Source organism: Anser cygnoides, chromosome 4, assembly GCF_040182565.1.
Source record: "Anser cygnoides isolate HZ-2024a breed goose chromosome 4, Taihu_goose_T2T_genome, whole genome shotgun sequence".
NCBI lineage: Eukaryota > Metazoa > Chordata > Aves > Anseriformes > Anatidae > Anser > Anser cygnoides.
Genome location: NC_089876.1, coordinates 34,815,743 through 34,831,366, shown reverse-complemented (window position 1 = coordinate 34,831,366; position 15,624 = coordinate 34,815,743). Strand labels below are relative to the sequence as shown.

General features: G+C 41.7%; 1 long non-coding RNA gene across 1 annotated transcript in view; it reads right to left on the bottom strand.

The window, feature by feature from the left end:
- The window catches only part of LOC106042458 (uncharacterized), a 226,541-nt gene extending 219,347 nt beyond the window's left edge, over positions 1 to 7,194 (bottom strand). The window contains exons 1-2 of the long non-coding RNA XR_010831078.1: positions 6,661 to 7,194; positions 533 to 743 (exon numbers count right to left, since the gene is read on the bottom strand). This is a non-coding gene — a long non-coding RNA (uncharacterized lncRNA). The remainder of the gene's footprint in view (positions 1 to 532; positions 744 to 6,660) is intronic.
- Between the last annotated feature and the right edge of the window lie 8,430 nt (positions 7,195 to 15,624).

The following is a 15,624-nucleotide window of genomic DNA, read 5'->3' as shown; positions in this document are numbered from 1 at the left end:
TTCACTGGACATGCCCACAATCTGAACCCAAATTATTTACTTGTAATGTTGCCATGAAAGGAACCACTTGAATTTTTGCTGCATTATAAGGCTTGTGTAAATGGTTGCTTTTAAGTGCTCCATGAAGGCAAAGATTTGAGAGATACTTCAAACATATCTTCCACTACAAAATCCCTTTTTTAAGAGCAGTCACAGACTAAAATCCCCAGATGCAAATAACCAAAAGCAGTCCTGTATTTTAGATCATGGAGAACTCCAGACTCCTTCACACAAAAGATTACCTTGACTTGTGGGTTGGAGGGTTCAGGGGAGAGGGATCCAATAGCTTTTTATCAACGAGTCGAGAGCAATAATGTTTTGTCTCAACACACCAGAGTCTTTCATCACCCTGTGATTGCTAGCATCATCTTTTCATTTTGGTACCCTCTGTTTTAGGCACTGGATTTTTTCGTGTGGTTTACCCAAAACATTGGCATCACAGTTGTAAACTCAGAGCAGAGATCATGAACTTAATGCATGGAACAAGGATTACCTGTACAGTTTTATCTTGTTCTGACACCACGCGGTCTGGTGATAGCACTGGTCTTCTCAGGCTAATCAGTTCAAGCTTTGGCTCAAGTCCACAGGCATTTACTCATACGAGAAACCTTGCGGGGTTACACACTATGGGCAGCACATCAGGGTCCTTTCATTACACTGCTGCATTCATCTCCACGCTGCGTGTCTCAGAGTATGCAATAGCACTGGAAAAGAATAGAGAAAATTGTAACGTACTAAGTAAAAGTTAAAAGTAGAGGACAACTTCTAGACAAGAAGCAGCTAAGTAAATTGGGACACACCAGCTGGCTAAGAGAGCATAGAATCAACATCTAGAAAATTATGAATGGAATGAAGTGGTAAAAAAAAAAAAAAGCAGGAGGTGGATATTATTTACTGTATCTAATAAAGGAAGCTAGAGAGCCTGTTTTTAAACTGGCAGCCACTTAGAAAGAGAGGCCAAGGGCAGTGCTTTTTCATATAAAACAAGAAGTGTGAAACTCAGTGCCACAGGGATTTATCAAGCAAAGCAACCTACAGGTTCAAGTGGAGATTAGAGAAATGGATGAGGAATATGTCCAGCAGCTGCTACCAAGCACAGCAGTCTGAATGCAAACTTCAGACTAGCACATGGCTATATGACTCTGTCGGAAGCTAAAAAGATCACTTCAAATATATACCCCTTTTCTCAGGCTCTTTCCCACTCCCTCTCTTGCTGGCCCCTGCTGGAGACAGGATACTCAATCACAATAACCTTTGATCTAGAATGACAGTTGCTCTGTTCTCATAAATTTCATTACTTGAGTAAGTTTCACACTGAACTTTACAGACCATTGAATCATTTTCAACACTTGTTATTACAGTGCGTGACAGGATACATTCCTTCTTTCATGATTTCTCATTTTCTAGAGATGATCTCAAAGCACAAAACCAACTCCCTCTATACAAATTTGCATTCAAGTAAATCTTAAGGAGACCAGAGAAAACCTCTTGAATATTGTTTGGGTTTCACATATCAATGATGAAGACACAAACAACTAATTTAAAGCTTCTTACTTGATCCATTGAGCCCTGCAGCCTTTGCAATGGCCTTAGGTTGCAGCTCTAGTGCTAGTATCCCATTACAGACATTCACCGTAACGTCTTTGGCGCTTCTCTTGGCCAGGAACCTACTTGGCACGACAGCTGCACAGAGTTTGCTGGAATCCTCCGGGTTTACAAGGAGTTGTTTCATTTGAACATGGCATGCTCCTTTTGTTTACCTGCTGTTTGGTCTCATGGTGCAACCCGCCCTTCTTCAATCACTTCACAATGCTTATAACACAGTCAGAGGTTTTGTTACCACAGGAGATTGTGGTTTTCACAAATTCGAGCAGGCAGCTTTTGTTGAATAATTCTCATACACAAAAAAAAAAAAAAAAAAGGCCACAGACCAAGTTGCAGGTTTTCTACCTTCCTCTCCACTCCTATCCTTCCAAAAATCGAAACGGAGGAACCACACACTATAGCAGGTTAAAGAAGAGGGCTGAGCAGCTGCCTGCCACATGACAAACACCCCAATACCTGTGATGTGCTACACTCATGGGCAAATTGCTACCATAGGTCATCTTGTGTTTATTTGCTCCTCAGTGCTTTCTCCCACCATAGCCCTAGAGAATTTTGACTAAATATTGGGAAAAAAAAAAAAAAGCTTTAATCATGAATAATGGAATTCCAATTACAGTCTTTGAAGCATTCAGTTCAAAACCATGTTCAGTTCTCCCTTCAGCTTGCTATTTAAGTAGGCCAACCCCTGTCACCACAGTGGGCACACTGGACTGGATATGAAGTGATCAGCGCAAGCATAAAGACCAGTATTAACTACAAATTCCTCTGCTTTCAAGGAACTGTTTAGCTTAATGATTAAAACCTCATGAGTGCTTGAATTGTGTGAACACCTGTTAGCATACTCTGGAAGAGAAGGTATTTGCTTGCTTGTTTATTTGAAAACTCTAAGATATATAGTAGATAAAGGAATTCTATTTGGTTTTCAAAAAGGCAGTTTCGGGAGGAAAGTACAAAGCTCCAGTACAAAATCAGCACGTACAGTTTCACTGTTTAGCTTTTGTTCATGCAAGATTTCACTGTCCTGTAGGCGAGGTAGTCAGAACTGCAAGTACTGCACCTTTAAGTTTCCCACTGCTCTGCTCTTGTAGGTAGCTGTACTAATACCCCCGCATCCCTGCATATCAAGGAAGTCTGCACACTTAACCTGTAAAAAAAATAAAAGAAAAAGAAAAAAGAGGGAGAGGACCAAGATAATAAGGAACTAGACTGCCTTCACAACCTCAGCTCTACCCTTACATTGCACATGTGCATTACTTTTTGCACAAACAAATTCTTCAGCAATAAAAATAGTGGTCGCTGAAAGACTTTTCCCTCTTTGACAGTTACATCCAGGCAACTTTCTGCCTAAAACTCACTTTGACTCTGGATCTATTTTTCAAAATTTTCAAGAGGTAGCCCCCCCCCAGGCATTTGCATCCCTGTTTGGGGAGGGGAAGAAAAAAGTTTAAAAAAAAAAAAAAACCATGCTACGAACTGTCACATGGCAGAGAACAAGCCAGGAAAATATCAGCCCAAAAGAGGCAAGTTTTAGAAAGCTGAAAACAGGGTTACAATAGGATTGCTTATATAATCTTAATTATAGAGGATGTTTCTTCTATAACCACAACGGCATACACATGGCCTACAACTACGTGTTAGAGAGAACAGTAGCTATTCCACTGGCTTCTCCCTGTGCCTAACCCCCTTCTTCCTGCATTTTACAGGGCAGAAGAAATTCATTTGCACCCTCTCCCCCCAAAATGAAAAGGTTAACTCTCATTCTAAGGAGAGACGAAAGTGTTATCACTACTACAGAATGATATCAATCTAAATAACCCTCACACTCAGTAAATCAATAGGATTTTTCTGGTTGCATAAGAACAGCAGCCACACAGTGTTTGCACGGGGAAACAATCAATATGAATTTCATCCAAATACGGAACTGACAACAGCAGGGGATGTGACCTAAGGAAGGAGATGGGGGAGGGAAGGGGGCTACACAAGAGGAGAAAAGGAAAGCGTCAAAGGCACTGGAGTCAGGAAAACCCTTCCAAGTTTTAGTGCCTCAGCGACCTCCATTCATATCTTGAGAAATGTCAGAAATCAGGAAATATTACTTCAGGTTGCATGCTTCTGTCCTGGCCTATCAAACATGTGGAGTAGTAACAGCAAATTACTGGAAACTGCACTTTGAACTTAGCCACTGGCAAGGATCCCAGGCAAACAGAAATGTAAAAGTTCCTTTCCTCCGTGGGGCCTCTTGTATGGGGGTGTCCCCATAGACGTTCAATAGCTGGTTGCAACAGGTTGGAATGAGGCCCTGAGCCAGAAAAACAAGCCCTGACCAGTATTATTTCCTACTGCCTATGTTGTTTATTAAAAAGATGTTTTGGCACATCGCTCCCAGCTTTGTTGTGCTATATTAGAGGTTTGAGTCCCATCGAGGAAAAACTGGCACCATTTTCACAAACTGTTTACTCCTCCTTTTCTTCCAAGATTCGGCCTCGTGCTTCCCTGTATGCACGACTATAGGTGTGACCTAAAGATATATTTGAAGAAGAATTAGAAACAGCCAGACTGGTCGCTAAGCAAAGACTCTGGATTTCCTGTGATTAGAGAGGTAATTAGTCTCTAAACTCTATCAATATTTCTAGCACAGACAGAAGAAACAACATTTTTCCACACATCAGACTTCCATAACGCTGTATGAAAAAAAAAAAAAAGCTACACTAAAGTGCTCAGGAACGGTAACTTGATGTTATTAACAACCAAGAGAGTGCCGAGTGAGTGCAGAAAGGCATTGTAGGTTTCCCCTTTCCGGAGGTGAAGTGATCAAAAGATTGGTCTCTTTACAGTCTGATATATTTCTAAGAAAACCCAATTTGCACAAGCAAATAAACTAGCTCATTATAAAACTAAGGGGTCAGCCTGAGTCAGATAAACTCGAAAGTTAGACAGCTGAAGAAACAAACTTTTATTTAAGCCACAGCACAGGTGATCCTAGGAGGAAATGGTAAATCCCCACAGATCCACAACTTCCACATTGGGCCATAGAGGGCAAGGGGAATGGAGGTGTGGGTAGAGTATTTGCAATTTTCTGGAGGCACACAGCTCACCACACACTGAATCAGGAACAACAGATTCCAATTCTGCATATGAAGGGGCAAAATAAAAGGCAAAATGCCATCACATGTTGTAGTCACAACCAGTAAATCAGATGTTACTGCTCATACCTCACCACGTTTCTTGATCCTACAAATCATTATGTGTAATTTTTTTTTTTTTTTTTTTTTTTAAAGAGAGCAGGATTTTCCTCTTCTTCCCTTCTCCCCCATCTTGGGGGGGATGAGAGGAAATAAAATAAACCTTGCTCCGCTCACTGCTTTTGGAGATTCAAAATGAAGAAAAGGCAAGAAAGGGACCATAGTAAGAAAAAGGACCATAGCATTTGCCAGGTATTTAGTTTCTCCATTTGTGTTTCCTTGGTTTGCCTCCCCCCTCACAACTGACACCAACTCCCGCCTTAAGGATATCTACACATATCCCTCCCCACAATCATCCTGAAGTTTCATCTAGTCACTCCTCCTACAGACACCAGCCTAGGGAGCAATGTACCCTCAGTCAGGTCCACAGCTGCTGAACCCAAGTTCCGTTTTTCTTTACTGCTGAAGGGAAAAAAACATGACCACATCAGGACTGGTGAAAAGGAATGACCAAAACAAAAAAAAGCCTGAACATCTTAGCAGCTATCAAGAAAAGATCTTTTTTCCAGTAAGTTTAAATATAACCTTTCCGGAGGTCAATCAGTAATGTTTTATTGAGCTTTATGGAAGCTTAGTATGGAGTTCATTCTCAAAAGGAAGAAACTTGTATAAGAAAATAGTACACTAAACCTCACAGATGTTTCTGTAGAGGCTCCAGATCAATAAATCCTGTTCCCAATGAGACATGCAAAGGCACTTACAAAAACAGAGTGCTCATGACGGTTTCAGCCCATTATTATATGTCATAAGGACAGCACTATTTATGCCGTGCTCTGAGCCTCTTTTTCTTTTTTCCAGTGACATTATACTGCAGGCTGCTACAAGAGTAGTTTTCCTGATCGCACTATCTTCTATGCAAAACTTATAATCATTGTTTAACATAAACTTGCCACATCTTCAGTGGGAGAAAGCAGTTTACTACGTATTAAGTTGAAATCTAATTTTGCTCTAAAACTAATTCTGCATTTCTTCTTCACTTCCATAGTTAACACATGGAAAAAAAAAATAATGTCTGAACTACCATAGACATGTCTGTACAAAAATGGCATCATTAGATCCCCAATCCATGACACTAAATGTTATTCCTTGACACCATCTCAAGCAAAATGATGTCCTATTACCTAAATAAGGCTAAATATTTTGTACTGCTTATACAGCAGAGGACAGAAAAGTTTTGACATTTTATAAATAAATCAATGATTTGAGGCATTTGCTGGCTGTCTTGAATGTAAGAAACATGCCACAGCTGGCAGTAACATACCTCATCTCAGGTGTTAACCATGCCAGAGCCCAGCTTCCCTGTTTCTTCTGCATGCATTTGCTTCACATACAGTAAGGAACTACATTTCAGAGCATGCTTTAGTACCTGTGTGCCATCCTAAATCTTTGATATGCTATGTGGTTATGGCATCTAATAGGCTTTCACTGAGAGCTGTGTCATCCATAAAATTGGGCTAACAACTTTCCCATTGCATACAAGCAAATTCTACTTTGTGGTGTTTTCCCAGGAACAGCTCTAAGTAGTTAATGCTGGTCTGGGCTTTGCTTGTTTTTAAACTTTATTAGCAGTTTGCACTAAGTGGCACAGGTTTATTGACAATAAAGCTATAAAGCAAAAACTGAAAGCTGAGTTATTCCCCCAGTGCTGAATTATGTATCTCATGGATCAGACCTGGAGCTGTGGGTGAGCAGGTTAAGTAGGAGTAAACAGGAATTCAGTGAAGCATAGTTTTGCTGAAGAAAAAAAAAAAAAAAGTTTTAAAGCATTACCCACCTTCTGTACTGCTTGGACTTCACGGATCACTGAATTTATCCCAGGGAGTAATGTTAGATGTCAACACAAATTCTGCTGGTTAGCTCATTGCAACACGTAGTAGTTGAAGTTACAGCTGACACATCATCAAATGAGAAAATCCACTGAAGTTGGGAAGAAGGTTTGTTTTGAAGGATGAAAGAAGAAAAATTACCGGGGTGGGGAGGTTTGGTGGAGTTAGGCCAATTTCAGAAACTGTATCATTAACCATTTTTCATTATTACAAGCACTGTTATGAGGGTACTGAGCTGTCACTTCTATCATGGAGACAGTATGCATGCAAGCAAAATAATTCTTTTCCCTTTTTTTCCTTACTTTTTCCCCCTTTAAAAAAAAAAAAAAAACTCATGCTGTTATTAAAAGGTCGGAGGGGAGTGGGGGTAGCCAATATTAAAAGGGTTTGATAGAAGTTGCTCAGTCATTACGATTTTGTTGTATTCTCTCCCCCTGCCCAGCTCAGATTTGGAAGGACTCATTTCTTAAAGCCACCTTAGTTTTCCCCCACCTTTTTGCATTTATAGTAGTGATTATTCTAACATTTTTTGTATTTTGGAAAATTTACAAGACTAAGATATCCTTACCACCACCACATTTCATTTTCCACCATCAAAATTAGTTCTGACTCCATGTAAAATGTACCTATTGCCTGTGTACTTTTTCTTTTTTGCTTAGTTTCAGCACAATATATATATATCACTTATCTCCTAATTTCCTGAATATGATATATATTTCCTCATTGAAGTCACATGGCAACACAGTCTTACTCTACAGCTACAGCAGCTTTGGTCTACCCTGCCAGAGGCATCAAATTACCAGGAATGTCGAAGCCCTTCGAAGGGAGGAGTGGGTTAGGGGGAGAAAGACAAATACTTTTAAGATCTTTCCAGAGAGCACGTGCTGCCCTGAGACAAACACTGAAGTACGCAGCTCATTCTGCTTGCAGAGAGAATGGATGGAAAAACAAGTGGAATGGTGGTTTTGTATTCAGGGAATGGAAGTTTTCAGACAATATTTGTCAGTAGAGTTGACTGACAATCTCCCCAGAACACATATGGAAGAGCCATCCTAAATACTGGAAGACTGCACATGGTAACAACACAGCCCATGCCACACCAGGCAGCTGGCTTCCCAGTTATGTCACTTTTCATGCAAGGTCAAGGGATCACATTCTGTTCTACCTTGCCCTAGTAAGCAGATTACGAGTACCGTAACTTCACTGAGCTTGCTAGAACTGTATCATAACCATAAAGGAGAACAGGAGAGACCAATTCCCTTTTGGAAGGAAACATTCCTTTCTTCTCTAGCAGAAGAGCAGGCTCCGCACGGTTTGAAGCACACAGAGGAATGGAACAAGAACACGGTCAGAAGGAAAAATAAGCAGGGTGGGGCAAAGGAGGGGGGAACATGTAAAAATCACAGCTGATCCCCTTTCTCCCATACACTAATACCTTGAGGAGTTCAAAGGTTTTCCATGCCTATGGCATTTAGCAATTATAATCGCACAGTAAAATACCTAAGGTTAATGAGTAACCTCTAAAGGAAGTTACTTCACATAATGACAGCAATTTCTCTGAACTAAATGTTAATAATCAGGCCTGTAATACGGTGAGAAGGAAATAGTGGGCAATTGGCAAATGGAACTCTGTTACCTAGTAACAAGTCCTTAAGGTATGAGCCTGAAAAATTTGAGCAGGCAAAACATTTCCAGGCAGGCAGAACAGCGTGGCAAACAGAAAGCATTCTGTAAAACCAGCGACTGTCCATGGCATGGAAAGTGGAAGCAGGTGCAGCAAATTATTTTGCTAACAGGCAGGCTGAGGTAGAATTAGCTAATGGCAAAGTAAAGGAAACACCGCCATGTAATCAGCAGTAAGAGCAGGGCAACGAAGTTCACGTTACTCCGTGCAACCCATCAAGCAACAGCACTGAAGATAAACTGGAATGCTGTCACTGGTGCTTATGTTGTTCATATTTAGCCCTCCTGCTCCTGTGCCCTTTCCCTGCCTACCATGCTAGGAGCAAGAGCTTTGCCGTGGCTTTGGGTGCAGCCGTGTGCGGTGCTGTCAGCGGAGCACTGCTGAGTCAGCCACAACGCCCCGGCTGCCAGGCTAGGGAAACTGTTGCAGAAGGGGTTTCAACACCTTAGCTATAAATGGGGCAATAAGTGCTCTGATCCCAGTCGGGGTTATTGCGGTTTGTGATGAGGAAGAGCGTCAGGATGACTGTCACACTCATACACACAAAACAGGATGTCCCAAATGCTCCTTTATAGCGATAAACATACTGGCAAAGTTGTCTAGCAAATCCATCTCCTCTCAGACACAGTTAAGGAAACCACATATCCTCATTCTCCATCTCAAAATCCTTTTGGTCAAGTATAGGAACTGCACAGGAAAAAAGAACTTTGTCAACCTCCTTCACGCATTTTTTTGTGATAAGCAAATACCACATTTTATCTCAAGCTGGACAAACCAGCTCTTCACAGAACAGTAGCAAATCCCATGTAAGCCACAGCTAAAAAAAAAAAAAAAAAATTTTACTACAGCAGCCGTGCTCTCCCAAAGCCAGCCCTTCACCCATTCTTTGCTGACATGCTCAGAAGAGAGCACAGAACCATCCAAACACTGGGATGTGTATATTCACTTTTGACTCTTGATCACTATCACTGATTAAAGCATCATGAGCAAACAGGATAATGAAAGAGGCTTCATCCAACCTTGCCTCATAACGTACAGAATGCTTATTTCCAGAAGAAATTAATTTTAATCTATTAAAAAGAAGCTATGGAACTAGGAGGTAGTCTCATTTTCAGCCCCTATGTCCTAGCTGAAGGTTTTATCTAACATTTACTGGGAAAGAAAGTCTGTTTGGAGTTACTGGCCAGGTTGGTACACCCTTATATAACTTTGTTGACAGCAAATGTTTCTAGAAAGTGTTGTGATAATGGTAATATTGCTAAAGTCTCTGCACAGAAGCATACAGCAGCTATTTTCTTTTGTAAGATGAAAAAAGGTATTATTCCTGACTGAGACTGTTGATTCATTTACAATCAGCAAGTGCGGCCAATTTGTTTATTTGCTTGTTTTAGTAAAATCCAATCATAACTGGCCTCACCGTGTTTTCTTGGTGAAAGAAAATCCTGTTCCCGATTTTCTCCTTATCTTAAAAACAAACAAGGAAATTTGATTTTAAGTTGTTATGTTAATGCAAAGGTAAATTTGATTTTTAAAATCCACAAAGGCCAGGAAATTCACAGTTAAACTTAGTTCTAGTCTGTGAGCAAAAACAGTATTTTCATTTCACGATCACAAGTCTGAAAAATATAGCACAGATTAGTGTTTCCATGTTAATATAAACTGAGATTTGAGACAATCCCTGAAGGAGATGACTCTGGAAAAGGAAGCCGCAGAGAAGCCAGGCCATTAACTTGAGAACTGGAGAAGGACAGGACCGTTCTTCTTTTGGTGATGCACTATAGGCTACAGTGGCCTATTTCACTTCTTTCAGCAGATTTCCTTGCAAGACAAAGTTTTACTTTACTTTTGAAGAGAGATGACACTCTACGGGCTAAAGTTAGGCAACAACGTGGAGCTAAGTATTTAAATAATTCTGACACTGAAAACTTGAGATCAGTCTGAAATTCAAGTCCCTCCCTAAGAGCATTTCTCAGGAGCAAATACCTGTTTAGCCTTCAAGTGCTACGTTTACCACACTTGTCCTTGATTAATCTGATCTAACTTCACTGGATTGAAATACCCAAATCAGCTGTGTCTCCTTTTCATCATATTTGGAATCATAAGAAAGCTAGATAGAAATGACCAAAGAAAAATACCCTCAGCAAAAATCACATAAAGGCCATTTTAAACAATCAGATCATGAGATTATTTTGCTGGTACACAAAGCAAAGGAAGACCAAGTTCATCGAACACTTAGTCCTAACCAGGTATCCATTCCCAGAAAGAGAATGCATTTGCTCCTCATGACATAGAAGTATATTCCTAAATCATGAAGCTATTGGCACAGTGACACAGACTGCTAATAAACATGGGCCGAGTCTCATGGCAGTGTAGCAATGTTGCTTCTAATACTTGCACAGGTTCACCTTGTTACTTTACCCTAAGTCAACAAGCCGTATCATGAGTATGAGGAGGATGGTATTTGGTGAACAAAAGTCACTAGTCACCAAGAGCACACAGGTGAAATATCAGCTACAAAACCATAGAATTATACATACAGAAATAATTACAGATTTGGCAGTTGCTGTTGTTCAGATATCTAACTCCAGGAACAGAGAAGCTGACTGCTTTTCAGGAACAGTCAAGTACCACCTTCGGCCCCTTCACAGCACCCAAAACCAGAAGCAAGCAGAATCTCAGGGCTCTTTCTAGCTTGTTCCAACAGAAGCCAATATTCAGCACTGCACTCTTTGGATATTTGCCTTCAAGGAAGTCAAGGGAATGGGCAAGAAAAAGGTGGGTCTCACATGGCCCGTGAGCACGAAGTGTACTTCACGTGCCAGGGCAACACTGAGGCATCTGGCAGCAAGGCCAGGCTGGCACAGGGGCTACTGGGCAATCAGAATCCGTGCAAGGAAGCAAGACAGCAGGAGCTACTTAAGCCAGTGCCACTAGGTCATCCTGGGACATGGATGCATACACAGCTTTGTTCCTTTCCATTATGGACAGAGCAAGGAAGCTCCTGTGGAGCTGCTGGCAACACCACCTGCAAGCTGTTCCTGGAAGAAACAGAGAAACACACTGAGGTGTGCGGTTTGTAGCTTGAGGCATCTGGAAACATCTTGACTTTGGCAGGCTGCCTGTAAGGTCAGGAAAGCTGGCTGCCCCTCACCTAGAGGGTCACCAAGGACAGGCTGAAGCAGCTGAGGGGCCATGGCTGCAGATATTCTCACTTTGGTATTTCACAGTTAGATTCATAAGATGTGTAGCCATTCAGAAAAGGAAAGTTCAGTCATTGACATTTTTTTATAATAACAACCAAAAGCTGCTGCTAAAAACCTGTCGTCCCTCTAGTACGTACCCTCAAAAATTTCACCCTGTAGGCTGACAGTAAAGATGTTCCAAGCAAACTCAACAATGAACTCTTCCCATACACCTCAGCCTGATCCTGCCTTTGCATACGCTGCTCTTATAGTAGAAGAACCTCACCGACATTCATTCTCAGGCGACTCCTTTTACACTTCTGTTAGGGAGATCAGAAGGAAGCCTCGTGACTTATAATCCATAGTTAAAACTACAAGAGCATAAAGACAAGTTATCTGACAGAATGAAAGTTAAATAAATACAGGTGCCTTGTGGTTGCTACTTGCTGATCTGGCAACAGTTGTTAGTCATTTCATCAGAAGGCCCATCTGCAAGGATCTGAGAGTCAATTGCTTTGATTGCCTGCCCTTTATGTTGTCTGGCTCCTCTTCACTCAGCCTCAAGAACCAATGAAGGCTTCGGGTAGTAACAGAAACCTATCCAAGCCATGCTGTTTTGCAGATGTTTAAAAGATAAATGCACAAACTGTGAAGGAGCTCACACAATACATGGCAGACGTTTTGATTAACTGTCCTAACTAGAAGTCATAGACTATAGGCTCTCCTAGCATGTGTTTTGGCTTTTAAGAAAGGAAGTTAGTAATGGGGTTTTCTGCAAGTGTCTGTCAGTGGGATAATTTAGAGGCAGCTCAGCCCACTGCTCTGCAGCGGGTGAAGGCTGCACTGTCCTGGAAAAGAGGCAGTAGTACTGTTGGGAGAAGTGGGAATCAGATCCCTTTCAGGGAGGTGTTATGAGGACCCCGGGAAGCTGCAGCCACCACTGGGCTCAAGTCAGCTTCTGGGGAGCAGCTCCACAGTTACTCCACAGCTTCAAAGGCATTCCTTCTCCTTGTTTCAGTCTGCTCAGTGGCCTGGATACCAGGGTCAGGCACACAGCCCTGGGTTCAGCCTTTTGGGAATTACAAGGGGAATGAACAACAGGCAACAAGCAGAGCGTGAGGTGACACCTGGGACTCTCTTCACAGCATGCTCAGGCTTGGAGTTTTTTCAGAAAGCCAAGCAATGCAATGGTTATATCTTCACAACCTTAAAATCCAGGACAATGCTGTGTTAAACAATTTTGTGCCAAAAAAGTAAAACCATCACATTCATAAAGTACCTCCACAAGTCCAGCAGTGAAACGGCCCCATGCAGTGAATGGCTTATACACGGGAAAAGGTCACATCCACACATGCAACTTAGATGCTTGCTGCTGAACTTCTGTCTCTCAGATTTCCTGTACTGAACAATATAGGACAGCCCCAGACACACACTAAGCATTGCAAGAAGCGTTGGCACAAACTGACAAAAACCAAAAGAAATTCAAATTCAAGGCTGAAGCGCTTTTCTTACCTCATCCCATTGTACTTACTTATTTCAGCACATAATTGCTAACATCCTTCATTGATCTGAAATTCCTGTGGATACAATAAGACCAGCCACGGATGGATGCTAGCTTTCACTTTGAGTTTATGTGCCTTTGTTACAGCCCCTAGGATCAAAATGTATAAAGCTTTCAAAGTGTCAGTGACCTAAATACATTTCTGAAAGCCGTGAGTGTGTTTGTGGGCACCCCTCACGATGCATGCAGCCCATTTCCTGCAACCACACCAAAAGCCTTAGGTTCCCCTGCACACAACAACTCCTCTTCCCAGACCCATTTGTTTGTCTTTTTCCACTTACAGTCATAACATTATTTTCTCTTCCTCCTGAGCTCCACATTAGCTATGGTTAACTGTCACTGGACATCCCACTTCTAAACTCTGTATGCAGCCCCATCTGAGGAGATTGGTGTCAATGCTTGGAGGCCAAAAAAAATCAGTGGATCATAGAGGCTTTATTATCCTGAGACAGAGGACAGATGTACATCTGACTTTTTTTTCATATATATATATATAATATATATATATATATTTTTTTTTTTTTAACTCCCAAGGCAAAAGGGAGCCACTGAGATTACTGTATCATACAAGAGTGTAGTGGAATAGTACTGTAGCATAAAAAAGAGGAACAAATTGGGAGATGCATACAAAAATTTTCACATATACTTTTCATCAGGAAGAGGAAAGATGTAATAATATTTCCCACACCTTTAAAAAAAGGACCAGCATACTATTTTTCTATTTCAGTATCACACTTTTTAAATTCTATTGCAGTGCAGGTTATTTAAACTTGTTTAAAAAACACTCTCCAAGAAGGACTTTATGGTTATTTCTAATGGCCCAGAAGAAATATATGATCTATCTAGCTGTGTTTGAAAATGCTGAACTCTATCTACGTATTAAGAGCATATCACACTGAAGGTCGAAAAAAAATATTTTAAGGTTTTTATGTCACTTTCCAAGAACAACTCAGAAAACATTAGTGAAAACCATACAAAAAACGGTGGTCTTGGGTTTGCCTAAGAGAACAACAGGATCTGGAAAAGAAAGGGGCAAGGAAGCTATGTGGATACAAGAGGTCCTTCCAGTAACCATTTAGGAAGGACACTCAATTTCTGTATGCAATATCAATACATTTTGTTGAGATGGAAATTTTTAATGCACAAACATGTCCACATATATAGCAAATCTATTACCCAGATAAGATAAAACCAAATCAGACCAAATTCTCAGGGAAATTGAGAGAACCTCATTTTAAATAGCTGCTCACCCCATCCATCCCCCAGAATCAATCTTTAAGCTATGCAAAATACATTAAGATTTGGATATTTTAAAATAGTCATCTAAACCTAAACTTATCTAAACCATGACAGCCCCTACAGTGAGCTGAAATGCAGCAAAAGCACAGGTTTATTCCAGAACTAGTTTCTGTGGTTTCATGAAGACTTTTTAAGCATTCACCTCAACCCCTCTTTGGTTTTGAAGTATTATTTACTAAGATACCAGACTCCTCTACTAAACACAGCTTCGTTAAAACTCCCATTTCTTTTTCTTGCATCAACATGGTTTGGGAGAGGGACACAGCTCAGATCCAGGCTTCCTCGTGGCTAAGTGCACTCAGCAGCAGCCAGGAAAATGGGTCAGTGACTGACAGACCACTGACCCTGCTCCAGGCTGAAACGCAGGATGTGTCCTAATGCTCGGGGAACCAGAGGGTTTGTTTGCTGTCAGGGAGGTGAGGGTTATCAGCACGGCTCTGAGCCCTTCTCCAGGGAGCAGAAACATCCCCAACCTGCAGTTTGGGGCATTTGTGACCTTAGGAAATGCTCCAGAGCCCTGGATGGTCTCTCCCTGCTCCTTCTTACAAGGCTATCATAAGGCATGTGTATAACCTTCTTAGCTTCCCACAGAGTAACCTGGATGAAGGCCTCAGCTGCATCCCCCGTTTGGGAACACACACACGAGCCCAGGGACACCATCCTTCCCCACAAGGCTGGTTGGAGAGGTCCCCTGGTTGTCGCTGCCAGACCTGATGGGGCTGTATGGGCTCCATGAGCCCACAAAGCGCTGTGATGCAGGAAGGGCAGCCCCCACCACCACAGCCCTCTCAGCCATTTCTGAGGGACACCACCACCACGCTCTTGGCATGAAGACAGAGCCACAAGCAGATGTGAAGGGCTTTTTGAGGCTCACGACAGTGGTAAATTCAATATCTGGAAAGGAACAATCAGCATGCCAGGCAGTAGTTTTATGGGAGATGCTGGCAGTTGTCATCATCTTTCCTCCCTCGTTCCCTTCTTCTCCCTCCTCATTCTGCCCCAAACCCATCCCCCTACCACTCCACTTCCCCAAAAAAGAACCAAATTTCACACACACGCAGCAAAAATTCAGGGCACTCTGAAGATGATGTATTGACAGCGTAGCGCATTTTCCCTTTTGTAAATTCTGGGGAAATCCTGCCTGGGAAAGTGATATATGGACAGCAAAAGACCCTCACCCTCAAAC